General features: G+C 50.3%; 1 protein-coding gene across 11 annotated transcripts in view; it reads right to left on the bottom strand.

Annotated features, from left to right (window-relative positions):
- Positions 1–20,961, bottom strand: part of Camta1 (calmodulin binding transcription activator 1) — an 802,246-nt gene that overhangs the window by 119,901 nt on the left and 661,384 nt on the right. The gene's annotated exons all lie outside the window — the stretch shown is intronic.

A 20,961-nucleotide genomic window follows, 5' to 3' on the forward strand; every position in this document is an offset into this window, starting at 1 on the left:
AGCCAAAGTTGAAAGAGGGTGCTTTTAGTCTAATTCTGTCACATGGCAAAAGAGAGAGAGAGAGAGAGAGAGAGAGAGAGAGAAAGAGATATGCTTATATGCACTTCCCTGCTGTCTAAAATTGAGGATGTAGCTCCTGAAGATTTCCATCTCTGGCTTTCCTGTCAGTGAACTTGCAAGGTCAGAGGGGGTTCTAGAGGCTGCCCTGGGATACCAGGCCACCTAGGGACTCTCCTCCTCTGCTTACCTCAGAGGCCAGTCACTCACTCTCCAACAGATGTGTCGGGGTTGGCCTAGGTTTGGAATCTACTCTGGACAAGACATAGCTTCTGCTGCCAGAGACAAACTATAAATATTTAATGAAGAAGGTGATTGTAGAGTCTCTGTGAGGCTCTAGAAGCAAGCACAAGATGACGGGTTAACAGGGTGGAGGGTGACAGGGCACAGCTCTTCCAGGGCTCTCAGAGGGGGCTGTGAGGAGAGGAACTGATGCTGCCTGTGCAATGACAGAGAAGCCACCTGCGGGGAGACACACCCAAGAGGAAGGGAAGGGTTTCAGGACCAGGGATCAGGGATGGAGACAGTAAGGCAGACACAGGTGCCTGGTGAGCATGCAGCGATACAGCCAGGAAAAGAAAGAACACGGGCTAAGAAACAACGCTCCCAACCCCCCAAAATGAAGTCTCCAAATTATATTAAAATTCCCACATGTGGTATATGCTTGCAATGCATTTGAAAGGCTCAAACAGGGGGGCTGCTGTGAGTTTCAGGTCAGGTTAAGCTACCATGTAAGACTTTATTTCAATAAACCAAAAAAGGAGGAGGAGGAGGAGAAATAGGGGGAGAAGGAGGGGGAGGAAGAGGGGGAGAAGGAGGAGGGAAAGGAGGAGGGAGAGGAGGAGGAGGGGGAGGAGGAGGGGGAGAAAGAAGAGGAGGAAGGAGAGGAGGAGGGAGAGGAGGAGGGAATGGAGGAGGGAGAGGAGGAGGTCACCTGGAGGTCTGTTCCTGTGGCCCAAAAGGGACTGATAAAAGCCAGTTCCCATCACTGTGGTCTTACGACTGACTTTCTTGTTCCCCGCATCTGGCTTGGCATAGGGCCCAGAGTCAGGCTGAGTAAATATTTGCTGAGTAAGTAAACTGGCCCAGGAACACTTTAATGTTGAATGAGGCTCTCTATTGAAGTAGAGATTCAATCTCTCTTCAGAAGGCAAACTTCTGCACGTAGAGATCAGATCACCAGAAAGGGCTGCTTCTCAAAGCGAGGGAGCCACACAAGATGAACCCAGTTCACCCTGCAGGAAGTCACCAAGCTCCCATTGTTTAAGGCTTGCTCTGCAAGAATAATCTATCTGTCAGTGGGCTGTAGAATGGAGGAAAGATGGCTGGGTTCCAAGTAGTCAGTCGCTTCCCGTAACGATGCTAATTCTGGAATCCAAAGCTGGTAAGGGAGCAGGGCTCTGTCATTGTCCAGCTTGCTGCTGCATGATGGAAGGGCCAGGTGTGGAGCTGACCTTGGCACATGTCTCCCTTGAGCCACTCTAAACGTTGCGACTTTGGGAAAGTTGCTTAATGTCTCTTGCTCCTCCCACCCCCGCCACCTCATCCCCCCAGCAGGGCGATCACCGTGTCTCCTCGGAGCTCCATGGTGAGAGTTATGGTGGGTGTCAACTTTCCTGTTTTTTTTTTTTTTATAACTTCATAACTCCTTATTGGACAGCAGTTTTTAGAAAGCCAAAAGCTGGGTGCAATTACAGTGTCACCTGAGGTCACCCAGAGAAGATGTGTCACCCTGTCTTTAGAGGCAACTAAAGGGAAGCTATGATATGGAAGAGCTCAGCTAGTGCCCACTGTTCTTCAGTCAACCTTGACCAGATTAAATCAAATCGTCTTCTCAAAGCACGGGTACTGGGGCTGGTCTCTGCTGGGCATCCTTGCTCTACCAAAGGGTGCACAGGCCTTTCCAACCCTCATCTAGTAAGCTTTCCAGATGGTTGCCCATCCTCTCTCATTGTAATGTAGGCTGGTGATGAAGGGTGTTGGCTGGCGTTGCCAGGCGGAGGCACCGGGGAGGAAATTAAATGTTTAGTTTCTTATTAACTCTGCAGTTAATTAACTTTGCAGGACAGTGTTTACCAGGGCTCCCACTAATTCCAGTGTTGGTGGTGCACAGGGAGGGATGCGGGATGCTCTGTCTCTCTCACTCCCTTCTCAGGCTGGTACCTAACTTAGCAAATACTCAGAAGCCAATAGTGAATCCTTGGCACCCCAGACTGCAGTCCCTCAGTGAATTTCTTTGGCGCTTATGGGATCAAAACAAGATAAAAATCCTGCTGTCATCTGTCTGGAGGTTCTTGAGTTTTCTGGCATCTGCTGGGGACATGTCCAAGAGCCATTGGCTTCTCAAGAGCTGGTAGCCTCTTGTTCTTGGGTCATCCTTAGGAGAGGCTCCATGGCTTGCTCAGCGCCCTTTATCCCTGCTGTGTGCCAGGCCTTGTCAGTACTCGGTTGCCTCCTGTGAACTTTGCCTCTCTTCAGCATCCATTCCCTCTTGTCCTGTCTCCCAGGATGCCCCTGACATCTCTTCCCACCTGCTCTTGACAGGGCAGACTTTGGCTCGGCCTCGACTGTCAAGTTTAATTTCTCAAACAAAGGCTTTGACTTCTACTTGACTAACTCCAGAACAGTGAGTGTGCTTCAGCTAAGAACCGGAAGATCTCAGCTTCAGCTGAAGGCTGCATGGAGGGCCCTGCTCCAATCATGCCTGTACCATGCCCCTTCCCTCCAGTCCTCTGCTTCCTCATTCCATCTAGTCCTGTGGGATACCCAGTCATGATGGTTGGGATAGACACGTTGGCTGAGCATGGCCCTGCCTTCTAATGGTGGCAGTTTCCTTGAAGTGACCTTTTTTTCTCTATATGCCTGTGTATATTTGTAGGAGGTCAAATGAAGCCATTTGAGAGAAAAGGACAGACAAAGGTAGATTTGTGTTTTCTAGTTTCTAGCCACATCCAGCTGACAAACCATCTTACTTTTGTATCTTCCCCATGGAGCAAAGCACTATGGGAGTAGCCTGCATGTGTGCCTTAGGTCTGGTTACTGAGCAAAGAGTAGGGTTAGGACTCCCAGACACCTCTCTTGTGACACAGACATGTGTAACAGGAACCTGGGTCCTTGGGAACACTACCAAGCCCTCTATCCACTGACCTTCCTGCAGACAGCTCCCCAGGGGGTTTGTACCACCGAACCTGTGGAAGGTGTGGTTTCTCTGCATAAGGGTGGGTGGCTCTCACAGTGGGCCAAGGCAGCAACAGTTGTCAATGGGAGGAGGGAGGAGGCCATCAGCCTTCCTCCCTCCTCCTTAGCACCTACCTCACATTGCCTGTCTGTACTCTTGTCTGCCTCACACTGAGAGAACCCAAAGACTTGCCATGGGATAAGTGCCCTAGTCTTTGCTGCCCCCTGGCCTGGCCTCCCCAAAATCTCTCGTTAGGATACAAGCTTCACCATCAGCTTTGAACAAATCCCTTGTTTCCCTGCCCTATATCAAACCCAGGATCAGGTGGAAATAATGTTAATGTTTTTTTCCTGGAAAAAATAGATAGCTCTAAATTAATACTCAATGATACTGAGAGCTTTTAAACTGGCATGCACAATTGGGTGGAGCCTAACCTAATTCAATAATATTAAAGAAACAGGGAAGTATTTTAATTATATCATTCTCATAATGGGAGAGGAAGCTGGGTACATAGGAGGTAAACACCTCAAGCCACAGAGTTCTCGTGTAAATTGGGCTGACAAAGGGGGGGGGCATTTCTTCCTGTCTGGTGATATTTCCAGATGTATGGCCCCCCTCTCTGTCTCTTTCTGTCTTTGTCTCTCTATCTCTGCCTTTCTCTGTCTCTCTGTGTGTCTTTCTATTTCTGTCTCTGTCTCTCTCTCTTCCACCACAGCCATGACAATCCAGTGAATTAGAAAGCATAGTAAAATATCATCAGACTTGGCTGGGACCAATTGCAAGGAGCCAGTCTTGTGGCCTGGGCCTTAAGACGGAGAGAGACAGAAACAAACTACAGCTCATCTTTGGGGTCCAAGGCCTCTGGCTGGGAGAAAAAAAAATGGCTTCCCAGAGGTTCAGGTTGCCACCGTGTCTGATAAAAGGAGGCCCAGAGGCAAGGCTCCCTCCTTGTATGATGGTCCTGGCTGCTGGGGAGTCTCCGGCCCTTGTGAAGCTGGAATCTTCTCTGGCTTGGAGGCAAGGGGCTGAAGTGCTCTTTCCACCCAGCACATAACTAGCTCTTCCATCTTCCCTTATTCCTTTCTTCTGTCCCTTTCTTCCTTTGCCCCTTCTCTCCTCTTCCTTCCTTAGAGTGCACATATGTGCACACACAGCACACTCTTGTGTGTCTGCTGTGTACACGTGTCTGTGTGTGCAGGCATCCATGCATGTACCTATGTGTGTGACTGTGGAGACCCAGGGAGAGGATGACATGGGTCTTGCTGTATATTCTTTGCCCTATTCCTTGGACCTGGAGATAGCATCATCAAACTTCAGATATTCTTCTGGCTCAGCACCCCCATAGGTGTGCATGGCTAAATCTGGCATCGTTTTTTAGGGCAAGTACTTGAGACTCAAACTCAAGTCCTCATTCTTGCACAGAAAGCACTCTTATCCACTGAATCGCCTCTTCAGTCCACAACTAACACTTTCTTGAGAGGCTCTGTGCAGGGCTCTGGCGGTGTACCAATAGAAAAACAGAGTCTTGTCCTCGGGGTTTAGAGGGAGAAGACGGGTGATAGAGTAACCACGCAGGTTCTCTGAGATGACCCTGCGGGATGCTGCTGCTGCTGCTGCTGCATCAGAGCTGCCGCAGGAAGACCACATCTTGAAAACCGACTCAAATCTCCATAACAACCTACCATGCTCGTGAAGCAGGGGTGAAATTTTCCTTGGATCAATGCTCAGAAGAGCCAGTGTCCATCTGTGCTAGGCCCTGGGCTGCAGGCTTCAAGTGTCTCCCTGTACTGGGTTATCCAGAGAACCTTGCTATGCTTAGCATCACTTAGGGGCAGAGAAAACAGGTTCAGAGCAGCAAAGGAACTGCTTCTGTGACTGCTTCACATCCTGGCTGAGAGCACTTGATCCAAAGGTCATGTTCTCTCATCTGACTAACCTGGCCCTGATGCTGGATGGATGGGTGCGTGAGGTTCCCGATTCTGCAGTTGCTGGACTGGTTTAGAATCAGGAAGGTTTAGGGACTGGGGAGAAGGCTCAATGGGCTAAGATGCTTGCCATCGACCCTAATGACCTGAGTTTGATCCTCAGGACCCACAGGGTAGAAGGAGAAGGCTGACTCCTACAAGCAGCCTTTGATTATGTGTGTGCTGTGCTGTGTACACAGTCCTCCCTCCCCCAGCGAATAAACACACACACACACACACACACACACACACACACACACACACACACACACAATTTGGGACATGAGAGTAAACTTCTAAGAACATAGATCCAAGATTTTATTTGTGACCAAAGTTCACAGGGTGAACTTGCCACTGAGATACACATCATCTCTCTGTCCGTACGTCAGGTTAGCAGGGAAAGACGCTGCCACATGGTCTGGGCACCTTGCATGTGCCTGATCTGAAGCAGCCTTGTATTATCTGCAGTTAGTACCTGGGATGGTGGCTAGCCCTCTGGGTTCTTTATATATACTGCATCTCCTGTGTGCCCCACGGCATTGTCACATAGCACCAAAGTTACTCTGTCCTTCGAAGTTTTGTGTTCCAATGCTTTCTCGGCAACAACAAATTTCTGCACGCTAGAGCTGTTGCTGAGACAAATAAGCCTGGTCTGAATGTAAGCACTGTGATCCCAGGACAGCTGATCTGATACACAAGACCGTTAACTGAGTGACTGACGGGCACGACTCATAGACGTGTGGATGGGATACAGGGAGAGAGGAATCATGTGCTGGGTGGGATGCCGTGAACTTTCATCATGATATTCAGGACAGTGTGCAACTTAGAATGTATGCGCTTCCTGTTTCTGGAGGCTCCTACTTAATGCTTTTTGAGTCACAGTTGGACATGGTTGTCTGAAAGCAGACACTGGAACTGTGGTCAAGGGTTAGCTACAGAACTGGAATAAGAAGCAGAGGGTAGAGGACTCTTTTGGGTACTCATCATAGCTCTTAATGGTGTCCCATCATTCCACAGGGCACAGAAAGGATGCCTGAGACCAATTCAGGCAGAGCTATGTAGGCACTCAGTCTACATGGGAACAGGTCAATAGGCTCCTGGAGCTTTCCGTATGTATTGCCTGATTCTTTGCTGACACACCCTTCCCCCTTGGCCTGCTAGATGCCCACCTACACCAGCTCACACATCCATACACATCCATCTTAGAGACTGTCACCTCCCTCCTTCAACATTCTAGGGAGCAAGAGACTTTAGCCCCAGGAGAAAGCCCTGTGCAACCCTCCTGCACTCACTCCCTTGCGTGGGTACTGCACTTTCAGCACTCTGGACAGAGCACAGGACAGCCATCCAGTCTTGCCCAGTTGGCATTGGAGGGGAACTGGTAGAAGAGGCTATTGGGTATGAAGGACTACAGAAAGACTTTTGGCTGTAACTATGTGAATATCAGTTGCTTTGATGCCAGGAAAACAGATCCTCAGCAGCCTTGGAGATCAAGGTCAAAGTTGCCAAAACAGCCCAGGGTGAGAATCTTGGCTCCCAGCAGCTCCCACAGGAAGGGCTATCACAGAACGATCAGTGCATATCACATCTAGTCCCCAGAGCTCAACCCTCCACATTTGGGGAGTGTCACTCCAGGTGACATCTGCATAGTGGCAAGACTTATTCCAAAGACAGATTTATAATAAACAGCCTCATTTTATAGAGCCCCAAATATTTGCACAAAAATGAGCCCTGTGTATAACTTGCTCCATTTATCTTTCTGCTGTCACTGAGTGTATCTTTATTTTATTACTGTATCCTCCAGTCCCTCCAGCTTCCAAGTGTACCTCTCATTTCCAAAGTCACTGTCATTCAGGCAGTCTTGTCTTCAGCTTCCTTCACCTCTCTCCTTCTGTCTGCTAGGGCCCTACCCACACCCGCTCATCCAGCAGCCTCTCGGGGTACCCCTCCTTCCCCATCAAGAGCATCCCTCCTCCAGTCACTCATTCCCTGGGGCAACGCCTTCTTTTCAGCACTCTGGACAGAGCTCCCGGAGGCTGCGTTTTGACAGACTTTAGCCTTGCAGGCCCAGGCTGCCCTGTGCAGAGCAATTTGAGATGCTGCTCCCTCCTTCCTCCACTCTTAGCATTACCAGCGTTATGAAGTAAACCCCAAGTGGTTTCTAACCTCCACGGCTACCCAAGACACAGGCTCAGTAATAGAGCGAGCAGTGTATGGAAAAAGGAGCGATTTTAATTTCAAAGTTCTGCTGACATTCATCGAGTACTCTCAAGGTTTATATAAACAGAACGCCCCGCTTGAAATATCACTTTGAATTCTGTCGGTGCCATCACGCCTCTAATAGGCTGCTGTTTTGGTTCCTCTCAGCAATGTGAGCCTTTGTGTTTTAATATTCAGAGGCACAAGGAAGCAAGAAAATTATAGCTGGGAAGCCCAGGCTTGGTTCTTCATCATCCAAGTTAAATTTGGCTGAATGGAGGGAAAATATCCTTTTAAAAGGGATGGTGAATGGGAATAATAATCTCTTACATTTACAAAACACTACACATTTTCAAAGCCCTCTCACGTTCATTATCTTGTTAGATTTCCCTAGCAATCTGGTACAGAGCACCCCACAGATAGTATAGGGGGTGCCAGATATGGTGGCAGGTCTTGGAAGACGACAGTGAAGAAAGAAACTGAGGCTGGGCTGTCAGTGACTGGCTGGTCAGTCTGTGGTGTCAAAAATGGTCCGGGTTGGCCAAGGCCAGGACTTGACAACATCAACATATCTCTTGGCATGCAACCTCCTCTGAACCTCCCCCACATCTGCAAAGTGACTTTTCCCCTCTCCTCCTGTCAGACAGACATTCTCCAAACCAAGCAGCGTTGAGGATGTCTCGCCAGGGTCTCTTCTTTTTTTAGGAGACCTAATGTTCACAGCATAAAGGAGAGACTGACTACTAATGGGCAGTAATTTTTTTCTTTTTCTTTTTCTTTTTTAGTGAGCACTGTTTGTCCTAGAAGTGCCTGTCCCTTGATCTGCATTGGTTCAGGTGACCTTTGCAACTCTGGGATGTGGGCAGCCCCTGTTGTGGTTAGGCTGCTGCATGTTGCAGTATGGTCAAGGAGCCAGCTGTTTGTCATCCTGAGATGTGCTTCCTATTTGTCTCCAACAACAATGCCCAACTTCACTGAGAGGGAGGATTTGGGTGGGGACGGAGCTTGCATCTCTAAGGGCCAAATTCTTGGTCTCCTGTCTTCTGATCCTGGCTTGGGGACCAGAACTCTGTGAATCTAACTAACATCCTGGGTCCCAAGACTTCCTCTTTGCTTCCATTATCTGTGGGATGAAATCTCTGCCTCAATGTATTCTGTCAGTGGCCCAGGCATTCACACAACAGTGCCACTACTCAAGCAAGTGGGCTGTGGTAAGGATAGGTGGCAGATGAGTGAATAAATGAACAGTGAGTGAATTAGGGGAGAATTTAACTCTTCATTTCAGTGTGTGTGTTCGCATTGTGCATGTATGTATGCATGTGTGAACATCCATGCATGTGTGTGTATGTATGTGCGTGTATGTATGTATGTGTGTATGTGTGTGCATGCATGCATGTGTGTATGTATGAATGTGTATGTGTGTATGTGTGTGCATGCATTGCACATATGTATGCACATGTGTGTCTCTGTGTGCATGTGTGTGCATATGTGCCTGTGTGTATGCATGTGTGTATGTGTGCATGTGTATGTGTGTGCGTGCAAGTGTGTGTATATGTGTGTGCATGTGTGCATACATGTGCGCGTACATGTATGTATGCATGTGTGTGTGCATGTGTGTGTATGCATGCATGTGTGTGTGTGTGTATGTGTAGGTCAGAGGAAAACATTGCAGAGTTGCTCTTGCCTTCCATCTTCTTGTGAGATCCAGGAAATCAAACTTAAGTTGTCAGGTTTGTACAGCAAGGACCTTAACCCATTGAGCTACTTCACTGGATGAGGACTTAACCCTTCAAAGAGGTGTAGGGTGAGCAGCAGAAAGACCTCAGCCATCAAGAGTAGAGCTCCTGCCCTGCCTTGAAGCCCTGATGGGTCTTCAGTGAAAGTGTCCCTGTGGCATCCCCAGCATCTCCCACCTCTTCTCAGCAGCACTGGCAACTCCCGACAAGCTGGCAAAGGGAATGCATCTGAGGCCGGAGCTTTGGAGGGTCAAGGTGAGAGAGGAAGACAGGAGATCCAGCGCTAGGGCACACCAGGGACTCATTAGATAAGACTGTTCTGATGTTCATGGCTGAGCTGGACTGGGCAGGTTGATGGTGGATTGTTGCAGGCTCTGTCTCTGGGGGCGGTGTCATTTATAGGTTCTTGAAATTTGTTGCTGTTGATAACAGTGACAAGCTATAAGCATCCCACGTGAGGAATGTTAATAACGCAGGAGGCATTTTTTAAGTGGTGGCTTTGGGGAGCCTTCAGCATGTTAGTGCCAATGGGCTGGCTGTTGGCGCTGTCATATATCTGGGAAGTTATTCTGGGAAGGTCGCGCGGTGACTCCATTGTCATTATGTACAAAATATTTCAATTTTCCAGAATAGACTTGGTTGTGGCACCAATGAATCTTCATCTCTTCTCCTTTTATGTCCCTGCTTGTCTCTGGAGTCTGGTTTTGTGTAAGCAGAAGATAGACAAACAGTAGGTGGTTCTGGCAGGAGTGGGATTCTGCACAGCAGGGCTGTGGTGAGGGGGGTGGGTGGGTGAGAGACCAGATGGGTCTCTGAGGACCTCTGGGGACGGGTCATAGCTGTGGTCCAGATCTTAAGGCTCCTCCTCACACAGCCGACCCCCAGCTCACCTGTTCCAGCCAAACTGTTTCCCAGACACAGCTGGAACCTTTAGCCTGGGTCTTTCTTCTGTTTATTTTTTTTAAAGATTTATTTATTATTATATCTAAGTACACTGTAGCTGTCTTCAGACACACCAGAAGAGGGCATCAGATCTCATTACAGATGGTTGTGAGCCACCATGTGGTTGCTGGGATTTGAACTCAGGACCTTCAGCAGAGCAGTCAGTGATCTTAATCGCTGAGAGCCATCTCTCTGTCCAGCATCTCTCAGAGCCAGCCCTCCCTCAAGGCCATTGCTCTCTGACTGGGAGCCTGAGAAGTGGAACATCTGGTGTTCATCAGAGCTTCTTGGTGCCCCAGCTTCCATTTCCTATGGGGCAGTGGGCTTAAATCCTGTTCTATTTAACTTCTCTTCAATCTGACATCACTGTGGGCAAGCACCATGCCACATCGACTCCCATAGGTCCTAAAGCAGCTGGCTGCCTCCATGCTTCCTGTCTCCTGTCCTTCAGAATTGACCCCCCAGTACCTCTCTAGACCTCCAGTCTGACTTCCTGCATGTGAGGACCACCAGGGGCATCAGCCTGGGCTGATCACCTCACGAGCCTAGACCTGCTGCTCTCGCCTCAATTCACTTTCTTTCTTTCTTTCTTTCTTTCTTTCTTTCTTTCTTTCTTTCTTTCTTTCTTTCTTTCTTTCTTTCTTTCTTTCTTTCTTCCTTCCTTCCTTCCTTCCTTCCTTCCTTCTTTCTTTCTTTCTTTCTTTCTTTCTTTCTTTCTTTCTTTCTTTCTTTTGTTTTTGTTTTTTTCGAGACAGGGTTTCTCTGTGTAGCCCTGGAACTCACTTTGTAGACCAGGCTGGCCTCGAACTCAGAAATCTGCCTGCCTCTGCCTCCCAAGTGCTGGGATTAAAGGCATGGGCCACCACCGCCCGGTTCCTCAATACTTTCTAGTGAGCCGGACATGTGTCACACTTTGCATGACTGAGGAGACAGGAAGACAGTGACTCAGCTTAAACTCGGAGGGTAACTACTGATGGACAGGATGCCAGAGCTGGAGTTAGACATTCCTGCCCAGGGCCTCCCTGCTGGTCTCTGCTGGACCCTTTAATCAATGCCTTGTTCCTCTAAGCTGACCCCTCCCTTGGCCTCAAACTCTTTAGTATACACCTTCAGCAAAGGATTCAGCCCCCAGATGTGTAGCAGCGACAAATGAGATACTTGCCTGAGACACCAAAAGTCAGGGAGGGCACTGTGATGATTAATCTATATCCGGAATCAATTGAACCCCAATCATTGGGCATGACTGTGAGGGATTTTCTTGATTGGATCATCTGACAGGGAGGACCCGCCCTCAATCTGGGCCACACCTTCTAGTGGCATGTCAATCAAAGGACAGGGCCGAAGGAAGCTTTTGCTTTTGGCCTGCCTGCCCTCAGTCTCACAGGCAAGTTTGTCTATCTTCTTGCTGAGTCTTCCCTTTGCTGGTGTTAGAATCTACTTCTTCAGGATTCCAATATAGACGGAAGACCATCAGTTCTCCAGGATTCCCCTGTGACGACTCCAGCCCCGCATTGAAACTACTCAGACATCCAGGCAAACGGACTATATAACTCCCAGACCCTCCTTGGCATGTCGGCTGGGAGACATCCATTGTTTGAGTACTCAGTCCATGGCCCGTCAGCTCTTCTAATAAATTCTCTATTTATATCTACATAAAAAATGAATGTATATTCATTCTATCCATTCTGTTCCTTTAGAGAATACAAATACAGATCGTAGTACCAGAATGTTGGCCACATAGTTCTGGTTTTAGAGTCATGAAGAATATGTCAATAAAGGGACTGTGGAATCTTTCTTGACAGTTAAGGAGAGCCGCTCACACCAGCGGATGAGTGCCAGGGCAGTCCCTGCGTGGAGGTTCTGAGAATGCAGGAAGCCCTGAGAGGCCATTGCATGAAGCTGCGAGGGTGAAGCCGGAGCCATGTTGGAGACCCTGAGGTGTTAAGAGATGCTGGAGCCATGGGCTATCTGCCGAGGAAAGCTGAAACAGGGTAGAACCAACCAAGAGAGAGAGAAACCTCCCAGGCAGCAAAGCTGGAGGGGTGGAGCCATCTGAGCCAGTGGTTCTCAACCTTCGTAACGCTGTAACTCTTTCATAGGGTTCTTCATGCTTCCGTAACTCCCAACTGTAAAATTACTTTGTTGTTACATTGTAACTGTAATTTCGTTACTGTTGTGAATTGTGATGTAAATCTCTGATGTGATATAAGTATCTGATATGCGACCCCCAAAGTGGTCATGACACACAAGATAGGGCGACACTGATCCTAAACTCTGACATCTGACATGGAATCAGGAGATTTTGGGTTTTCCCTTCTCGGCTTGGCTCTTGCTTTGGTCCAGGACTGCCTCACTATATAGCCATTCCTCCCCTTTGGAACAGTAATGTAGACTCCGTGCCATCATTGTATGTTGGAAGTATCTCACCTGCCTTTTGACTTTACAGGGGTTCCAGCTAAGAGACTGCCTCACATCTCAGAAGAGGCTTGGACTTTGGACTTTCAAACAGTGTTGCGAGACTGAATGTAATTTGTATCGTGATATGGCCAGGAGACTCTAGGGGTGCAGGGAGTGGACTGTGGTGGGTCGAAGGAGAATGACTACCACAAGGCTCAGGCTTTGAACACTTGGACTATGGGGGTGATGATTGCAAGGTGTGGCTTTGCTGAAGGAAGTCACTGGGGGTGGGATTTACGGTTTCAAAAGACTCCAACAATTTTGAGTCAGCCCTCTCTGCTTCCTGTTTGTGGATTGGATCCAAGCTCTCAGCTGCTACAGGTGGTGGTAATGAATTTCTATTCTTCCTGAATTGTAAGCCCCAAATATACCCTTCCTCCCGTGAGTTTCTCTGGTCAGGGTGTCTCAGTACAGCAATAGGCAAGTAACCAATGCATACACGAAACCCTTAGCGATGAAGATGATAGTTAACGCAGTGTTCCCAACCACCGGACCTACTGTGGAAAGCACATGTTACAAATGAAGCTGTTTTAAACAGACAGGATCAATAACCTACCTTCTTCCCACTGTCACACCTGACCCTCTTGGAGACCTGGCTCTGAGCTAGTAGCCTCTCCCTTTTCTAGACGCTCAGGAAGTGAGGTGATTTGCTCAGTATAGCCTGGGTGATAAAGGGCAGAGCTGGGAGCCCTCCCAGGGAATGGATTGTTGCCACTGAGCCTCACCGTGGCATGTTGGCTGGTGTCTGTGCCCAGTGATTGTCAGTCCTGATAGGTACCTGCCTCCCCTCACCTGGGTTCCTCCCAGGGTTCTTTGTCCTCAAGGTGCTATTTGTCCCCCTCTTGTATGCTGATAGTGTGTCTACCCACGTAGGCAGGACAATACCCTGTCCTTGCTGTAGTGAGTTTGAAGAGCATTTAGGAAGGGAAGGAAAAGCTGCCGCCCTTCTCATCTGGGGCAGGTTCCTGCTTCTAGGAGTCACTGGGTTGTGGCTCTGATGGTTCCCACGTGCCCTCTCAACCACTGTGTAGCCTCGGGGACGTCTCCACCTCTGCTACACTCTAATGTCAGAATCGGGCTAGAAAGACTCTGGGGGCGGATGCTACAGAGTCATGTGGTTAACTCAGTTGGTTGCTGCTCTCCGGAGGAAACACCGAAACCAGACAGAAGGCCACGTGGTCAGGAGCACAGACCTGGTACCTTAGTTTCTATCTATCCTGACCCCTGGGGTAAACTATCCTGACTGGAAGCAACTTAGGGGAGAAAGGGCTAATAACAGCTCAGAGTTATCATCTGTCATGGCACAGGGTGGGGTGGAGCAAGGAGGAGACACAGTGCCACGAGCAGGAAGAGGAAGCCAGGCCTATGCCCCCTGAATCAGAAGCAGAGTGGGGAACGCATGATCGTCCTGGTTTCGTTCAGTTCTGAGGCAGCACAGAAAGGGGTGCTGCTGCATTCAGTGTGGGCCTTCACAGCTCAGCTGTCACCCTAGTTAAGGAAATCCCTCCCAGGCACCACCACAGGTCACTCAGACAAGGACCCCCATGAGACTCCCTTCTCAGGTGATCCGGGACCTGCCAAGCTGATGATTGAAAATTACCCTCACCCCTGGCTTTGTCCCAGCCTCTGCTCAGCACACTCCATACACTATTGTCCTTGGGCTGTTGTGGAGGTCTGTTCTGCGGCCACACCATGGCACGCTCACCGAGAGCTTAGAACACCTGTCATCACTCCCAGGAGACCCTCACAGCCTTGCGGTCTCTGGCTCACAAGTCTTCCCCTAGGATGTAGAAATGGTTGTGCAACTGTGTGCAATCTCCCCATTTTCCTGTAAGTAACCCCAATTAAGCCTGTTGGTTCACCAAGCTAGACAGAGATGGTCTGTTGTTGGTGTCATCTCTGGGGTGAACAGATGTTTGTTCATCTTCCCCCCCCCCCAAATCAGCAACAGAGTAATGTTTACCAGTGGGCGCCCAATGTTGTGAGTGCACCCAACACACCCTCCCAGAAGCTGGTCAACAGGGCAGGAGAGGACTGCTCTCAGATGCTCAGCCTTTCCCACGAGAGCCTGCCCATAGGTCACTGTACTGAACTGTGTGTGAGAATAGGGGTTGGGGAGTGTGGTTAAGGAATGTTCTGGAGTTTGCCAGCAGGTGGTGGTGGCTAGCCCCTGTGGCAATCAGTTTGGTTGCAAGCCACCTAAGTACATGCTTGTCACCACTTGGTGCCTTTGGTGAGGACCCATCTCCTTGAGCCTTATATATAGAACAGGGAGGCTCCCAAGAGCATGGTGACCCGTTCAAGGTCATTTCCCCTGTTGGTGTTGGGGTGTGTGTGTGTGTGTGGCTCAGGGTTTCAGCTCTGACATCCTCCACAAGGTCACTGTTGTGGCAGCTGGAACTCTTCTGTCTTGTTCTGCTTGCAGTCTGTGCTGAGGCTTGGTTGAGATCAGCTCACTCAGCAGGACTGGGCCTGGGTCCCCAGGGAGGGCTCCAGGGCTCCCATGTGTCCCCAGTGGGCAGGGACGCTGCCATAGCTTGCCTTTCCTCAGCTCGCCCTTCAGAGGGGCTTTGATTCGCTGTTAACCTAGCAGAGCCTCATGAATCATTCATGAAGATGCTCCGAACGAGATCATTATTTTGAGTGTCGAGTGTCAGGAAAACAGCGTCTGACGGGCAAACATGATGTCTGATGACAGAACAGCCGATGGGGTGACCCGGCAGCTGGGCACCTGCCATGCTGCAGAGAATTTTTAAACATTTAAAAAAAAAAAAAAAAAGAAACCCACTCTGGCTTAAAGAAGAGCAGAGCCTCCTCACAGACCCCAGGCAGGCAGACACAGGTGTGTGTGAGATGCAGGGAGGGGAGGCTGTCCTGAGAGTCCAGTCTGTTCTCTGGGAAGTGACTCAGTGTAGCCCAGCCTGTCAGGGGCCCAGCTGCTCTATGAGCCAACCCACAGCCTGGCTCAGTAGAACGGACACTGCCTTCCCTTGTGACTTTCCAGGGAAGGTCATTCTAAAAATGACCGGGTAGGGCTCATGCTGAGGCCCAGCCTGTTCCCTGAGACCTCCTAGTCCAGCAGCGATAGGCTGGACCTGTGGCTGGTCGAGCCCTTGGGACCCTGGGGGGGGGGGGGTTTCTGGCCGTGTCGAAGCCACTTTCCAGCAGATGACAGGTTGTCAATAAGCTCACTACCTGCATTATTTAAGCAGAACAAGGTGAGCTTGCCTGCGCCCTTGAGCTCAGATCAAATTGATGGGCAGCACAGGAGCTACAGGCAATAAGATTGTTCCAAAGAGAAAGAAAGTCAGAGGGGACGGACGGACGGGTGTGGGGCCTGCAGCGGGGCGGGGCTCTGGTCCTCTTCTCTGTGGGTAGAGGCCTTGAGCTCTGGCTTCTCTCTTGGCCTCTCATTAGCGCCACCAAGCCTTGGATCTCTGTAGCGGAATTGGGTGTCAGATTTATATGTTTGTTTTAAGAGGTAAGATATCCCCTAACCACCACCCGCCCCCCAGAAGCTCTGCCCTGTTCTATGACCTGATCCCTCGGGGACATTCAAAGGATGTCTTCTTGCGCCCCGTGCCCTCCCTTCCAGTCCCTCACCTCTAACCGGCAGGTGATTGACTGTCACGTGCCTTCTGTTCTCTTACAGTCTGGCTCCTGAGAGTTTAATCAAAGGCAAGGCAGGGGAGTGTGTCCACTCCATCAGGCAGCAACAGCGAAAGCAGAGCGTGGGGCCCCTGCGGCTCGGGCAGACCTAGGAAGCGCTGGTTCACAGACTCTAAGTACGGGGCTTAAAGGGAAGGTTGTCACATGTTTCCCCTACCAGTTCAAGGACATGTCCTAAAGGCACAGGCTCTTTCTGAACACTCCCTGGGTGGAGGGCTTGCTGCCTCTCGACCCCTCTACCATCCAAGGCCAATGGGGCTGCTACAAAGTTCTTTCTTCAGGAGGACGCTGCCTTTCAAAGATTAGACGAGGGGTTCAGTTACTTGTTCATTTGCACACCCGTCTACGCGTATGTCCATCCATTTATCCCTCTGTCCATTCACCTACTCAGGCCTTCATTCTCCCACCCATCTCTCTACCCAGGCACCCATCCACAACTCACTTATTGGCCTCACAAACCTGTCCATCAACATATCCTCCCACCCACTTAACTTTCTACCCCTCCATCCATCAACTCATTGACCCACCAGGGTCTCTGCAGCCGCTACTTACTAATCCTATCTGTCAGCCTGTCCCCCTGCTCATCCACCCACCTGTCCACACACCTGTCCTTCCAGCCATACCCATACTTGCCCACTAGTCCTCCCTTTCTTCTGGCTGTCCTCTGCCCGTTCATTCACGGGTCCACTCACCTAGCCTTCCAGTTACCCACACACCCATCCTATGTGTAGACAGCCGTGAAAACTGTTGAGTCTGCTCTGGTTATAAAAGATGGCGGGACGTCCCAATCCCACGGCCTGCTAATGCTCCCAGAGAAGAACACAGTGTATCCAGGGAAAATGCAATCTCCTCCCCAGTCATTCCCCAAACCACAATCCCCGAGAGTTGGCCCTGGCCATACTATGTAGCCAGGGTGTTCTTCAGCCCCGAGGAAGCTGGTGGGACCCTGTGTCTTAGGGTCTGAAGAGCTTTTCCCCTACATCTCCAGGGAACAGGGAATGTCTATGCCTGAAATTCAAAATGTACTCCCAAGCTCTTTTGCAGATTACTGTTTTTTTTTTCCAGTATATGAAAAAGCAGCTCAGACAAGTCCCTGGTGGGCTCAGTTGGGAAGTTTTTTTGGACACTTAAAATCTCAGCCTGCAAACGCCAGGCATGCTGGAGGTAATTGTTCATGAAAATCAAAGGGAAGCCAATACAGCAGGTTTCTGGTATTTTATCAGCCACAGACACAGGTTAGTTCTCATCACCCTGAGCCTCAAGAAAGATAAAACTGGAGCATTGATCTGAGCCTCTCCCATGAGGGTCCCGTGCTGGCAAACCAGTACCATCTCAGAGCAGACGTTCCCTGGCTTGAAACAGCCACGTGTGGGGTGGCAGCTGCTGGCCTCAAACACTCCTCTAGAGAGGCTGTGGTGGTCAAGAACACCTGAAACCTCTTCTGTTACTCCCTGCGGGTGCCCAGCCTGCCAGGGCTGGGAGGTCTGTCCAGGACCTCCCGTGTCTATGGCAACCGATGCATCCCATTCCCAAGGCAGGGACCAAGGCCCTTGCTTAAGTTACTTTGTATGGTGGTAACCAGGCTTGTGTGGGAGAGCTGCCCTTTGGTGAAGGCTTTCCCTAGAGATAGGAAATGAGGGGTGGGAGATGACAAACCAGGCAGGGCAGGCCCTAGAGCCCACAGTGTCTTCGGAGGGCAGAGGACACCTGTTGCTGATCTTACAAGTCAATTGACAGAATTCATCCTTGGAAGGAATTCTTTGAGGAGAGTAGCATTTAGACCAGTGGATTGTGGGTAAGCAGGTGGACCTCCTCCTTGTGAACAGGCCTCCAACCATCAACAGAAGGTCTTAAGACACAAATGCCAAGGTCTCGAAGGAAACAGGAATCCCAGCTGCAGGCAGCCTTCCAGCCCTCCCTGGAACACCAGCTCTGTCCTAGGTCCCCAAAGGTTGGCCTGGCCTGGAGAATGCAGGGTTTTAGGCTCCACAGTCAAAGGAGCCAATTCCTTATACACTTCCTGTCTCTGTCCTCCTATCTCCATCTCAGTCTCCCTCCCACCGACTCTTCCCTGGCCAGCCCAGAGTCAAGCTCCCTATCTCTGAAGATCTCCGAGCCAGTCAACAACCAACCAAGCAGCCACTGCTAATTGTTGAGTGCCTGTCTTGTGCAGATCACGGAGCTAACGGCACATGCCTCCTCTCACAAGTCCTCAGGGAAGTGAATGGAAGCTCTCGATGTCAAGCAGCCTGCTCAAGGTCAAGTGTAAGAAGACTAGACTCTAGGTCTAACTGAGGTCCCCTCCTGGAGCTGGGCTCTTGTCCTGGTATTTATTGGGAGGCCAAGGATGAGAAGGCCAGTGGCGCCAGGAAGGAGATGTTGGGGCAACAAAGAGGGAACAATTACTGTTATAGAACACCATGACCAAAAGCAATCTGGGGGGGGGGGGAGAGGGAGGGCTTACTTTATCTCATACTTCCAAGAAACAGTTCCTCACGTAAGGCAGGACCCCAGAGGCAGGAACTGAGGCAGAGGCGGGGGAAGAATGCTCCTTATCAGTTTGTTCCTCCTGGTTTGCTTAGCCTGTCTTCTTATAGCACCCGGTAAGACCAGCCTAAGGGATGGTACTGCCCACAGTGGGCTGGGTCCTCCCATATTACTCAAGAAAGTGCACCACAGGCAAATCTGATGGCGGCCCATCTCAGATGAGAATCTCTTTTCCCACATGACTCTACTTTGTATTAAGTTTGTATACAAAGTTAACCAAACAAAACAACTTAGTCAGCACAGTTGCCAGCCAAGGCCAAATGCTGATACCTGAGACCAGGCCAGGCCTTCTACGTCCTCAGGTTCACCAGGTTCCTGGGGTACCACAGCCTGCTCTGGAGACACCGGCTCTGCCTCTGTTGGGAGCTTTTGTGTCCTAAGCTTGTCACCTTGTCAGTCCCCTCCCATAGACAGAAGCATGGAGGAGAGCGGGGAGGAAATGAAATCTAAAAAGCCATGTCAGTTTGAGTGATTCTCCAGCAGCTGGCTGCCCCTCATTGCTCCAAGGAAGGCAATAAAGCCAGGGAGCCAATAACAGCAAACGGCATGAGGCTTGACAGATATGGCTGTCCCCAGCAGGTGATGGCCAATTCAACCAGGGCGAGAAATGGAAGTTGGGGCAAACTGGTCCATGAAATGAGTGACCCTGTGAAACCTCTCCCCCTGACTAGTCCATCTGAGCAGTGAGTACCAGTCCGCCCCATGGGAGCAGGCTGGGTTGCTCAAGTGGAGGGGGCCCATGGCACAGATCGCAGAGTAGCTGTGGGAGGTGTTGTAGGGCCCCCATGGGTGGGGAGGTGGGCATGTGCTATTAGTATCTGATGTTTGGGTGGATATCAAGCACAGGGGTGAGGGGCCAATGAGTGTGAGGGGCTCTTCGTATTAGTTTTCGTGTAAACTCAGGGCCTGGTTACACGCTTGGCTGGAGCTAAGCTGGGCTTTCCATACTTGGGCTGAGGGCAAGGCACTCACATTGCTGTGATTGGACAGGCATGGGTTGTGCGAGCCCCTCAGTTTCTCTGCAAGCTGGCTCACCTGACCCTATGCTCTGCCCTGCCTGCCCACTCTCAAGGCAGGTATCTGGTTCTTACCAACTTCCTGATGACATGGTAGCAGCACAGGCTGAGCTCAGCTCAATGCTTGTTGCTGGGGCTTGGTGCCTAAGATGGGGCAGGCACCTGATGCCGGTTCCCTAGTGCATATCAAGACAGTTGGCCAGGTTTCTGGGGATGTGACTTTGGCCTTGTCTCTAATCCTCGTCTCCTTGGGGAGAAGGGAGGCAGGGAAGGATTGTCTGTACGGAGAAGACCCCGGCTGAGGTCAGTCTTCAGAGAGCATGTTCTCTCTGTGTCTGTGTAGGGCAGCTGCTCAGGTCTGCCTGACATTGACATCTTTTGACTCTGAATCAACAACCATAACAAGAGTCAGGGGAGATGGCTTGGTTGGTAAAGTGCTTGCCATGAAATCCCCAGCCACCATCTACTAAGCCAAATGTGTGCTCTTGTGATCCCAGCCCTGGGAGATCTCTGACCAGACAGCCCAACCCAACAAGTGAGCCCCAGGTCCCAGCATGAGACTCTGTTTCAAAGAGTCAAGGGGATGCTTCGTTAGGAATGACACCCGAGTTGACCTCTGACCTCCATACACATGTGCACATGTGCACACACACAGAAAACCATGGGCGAGCCAGGGTGGTAGGGAGCCTCAGATTTGCACCATGGGAGCACTGACACCCTTCTGAGCTCCAGTTGCCTGGGAACTTCCCACAGAACAGGCGCTCTCAGGGGCTGAGGTAGGCTAGAGTTCATGGCCCCTACGGAGAATCTGTGTCTAGGTCTCTACACTGGGTCAAAGCCCCAGACTTACTTAGGATCCTGGGAGGCTATGTGCTCCCAGAGACACTGAGATGTCTTCCAGGCTGAGAGGTGAGGTTGTGACAAGCCACCAGGACATCTCAATATGGGGGTATGGGGGGCAAGACACCCTGCAGGAGATGCTGAAAGCTTGCAAGAGAGTGACTCAGATCCATCTGGCACTGCCATTGGGCATGCTTTCTTTTGGCTCTCTGTCTCTGAGATGAGGCTAGCCCTTCTTAGCTTCTTTCTTTTACAACTCTGGGTTTCCCTATGCAGCCCCAGGCTAGCCTCAAACTCATGGTGATCCTCCTGCTTCAGCTTCCTCAGTAGCAGGACTACAAGAATGAACCACCATG

This window comes from Mus musculus, chromosome 4 (assembly GCF_000001635.26).
Source record: "Mus musculus strain C57BL/6J chromosome 4, GRCm38.p6 C57BL/6J".
Lineage (NCBI taxonomy): Eukaryota > Metazoa > Chordata > Mammalia > Rodentia > Muridae > Mus > Mus musculus.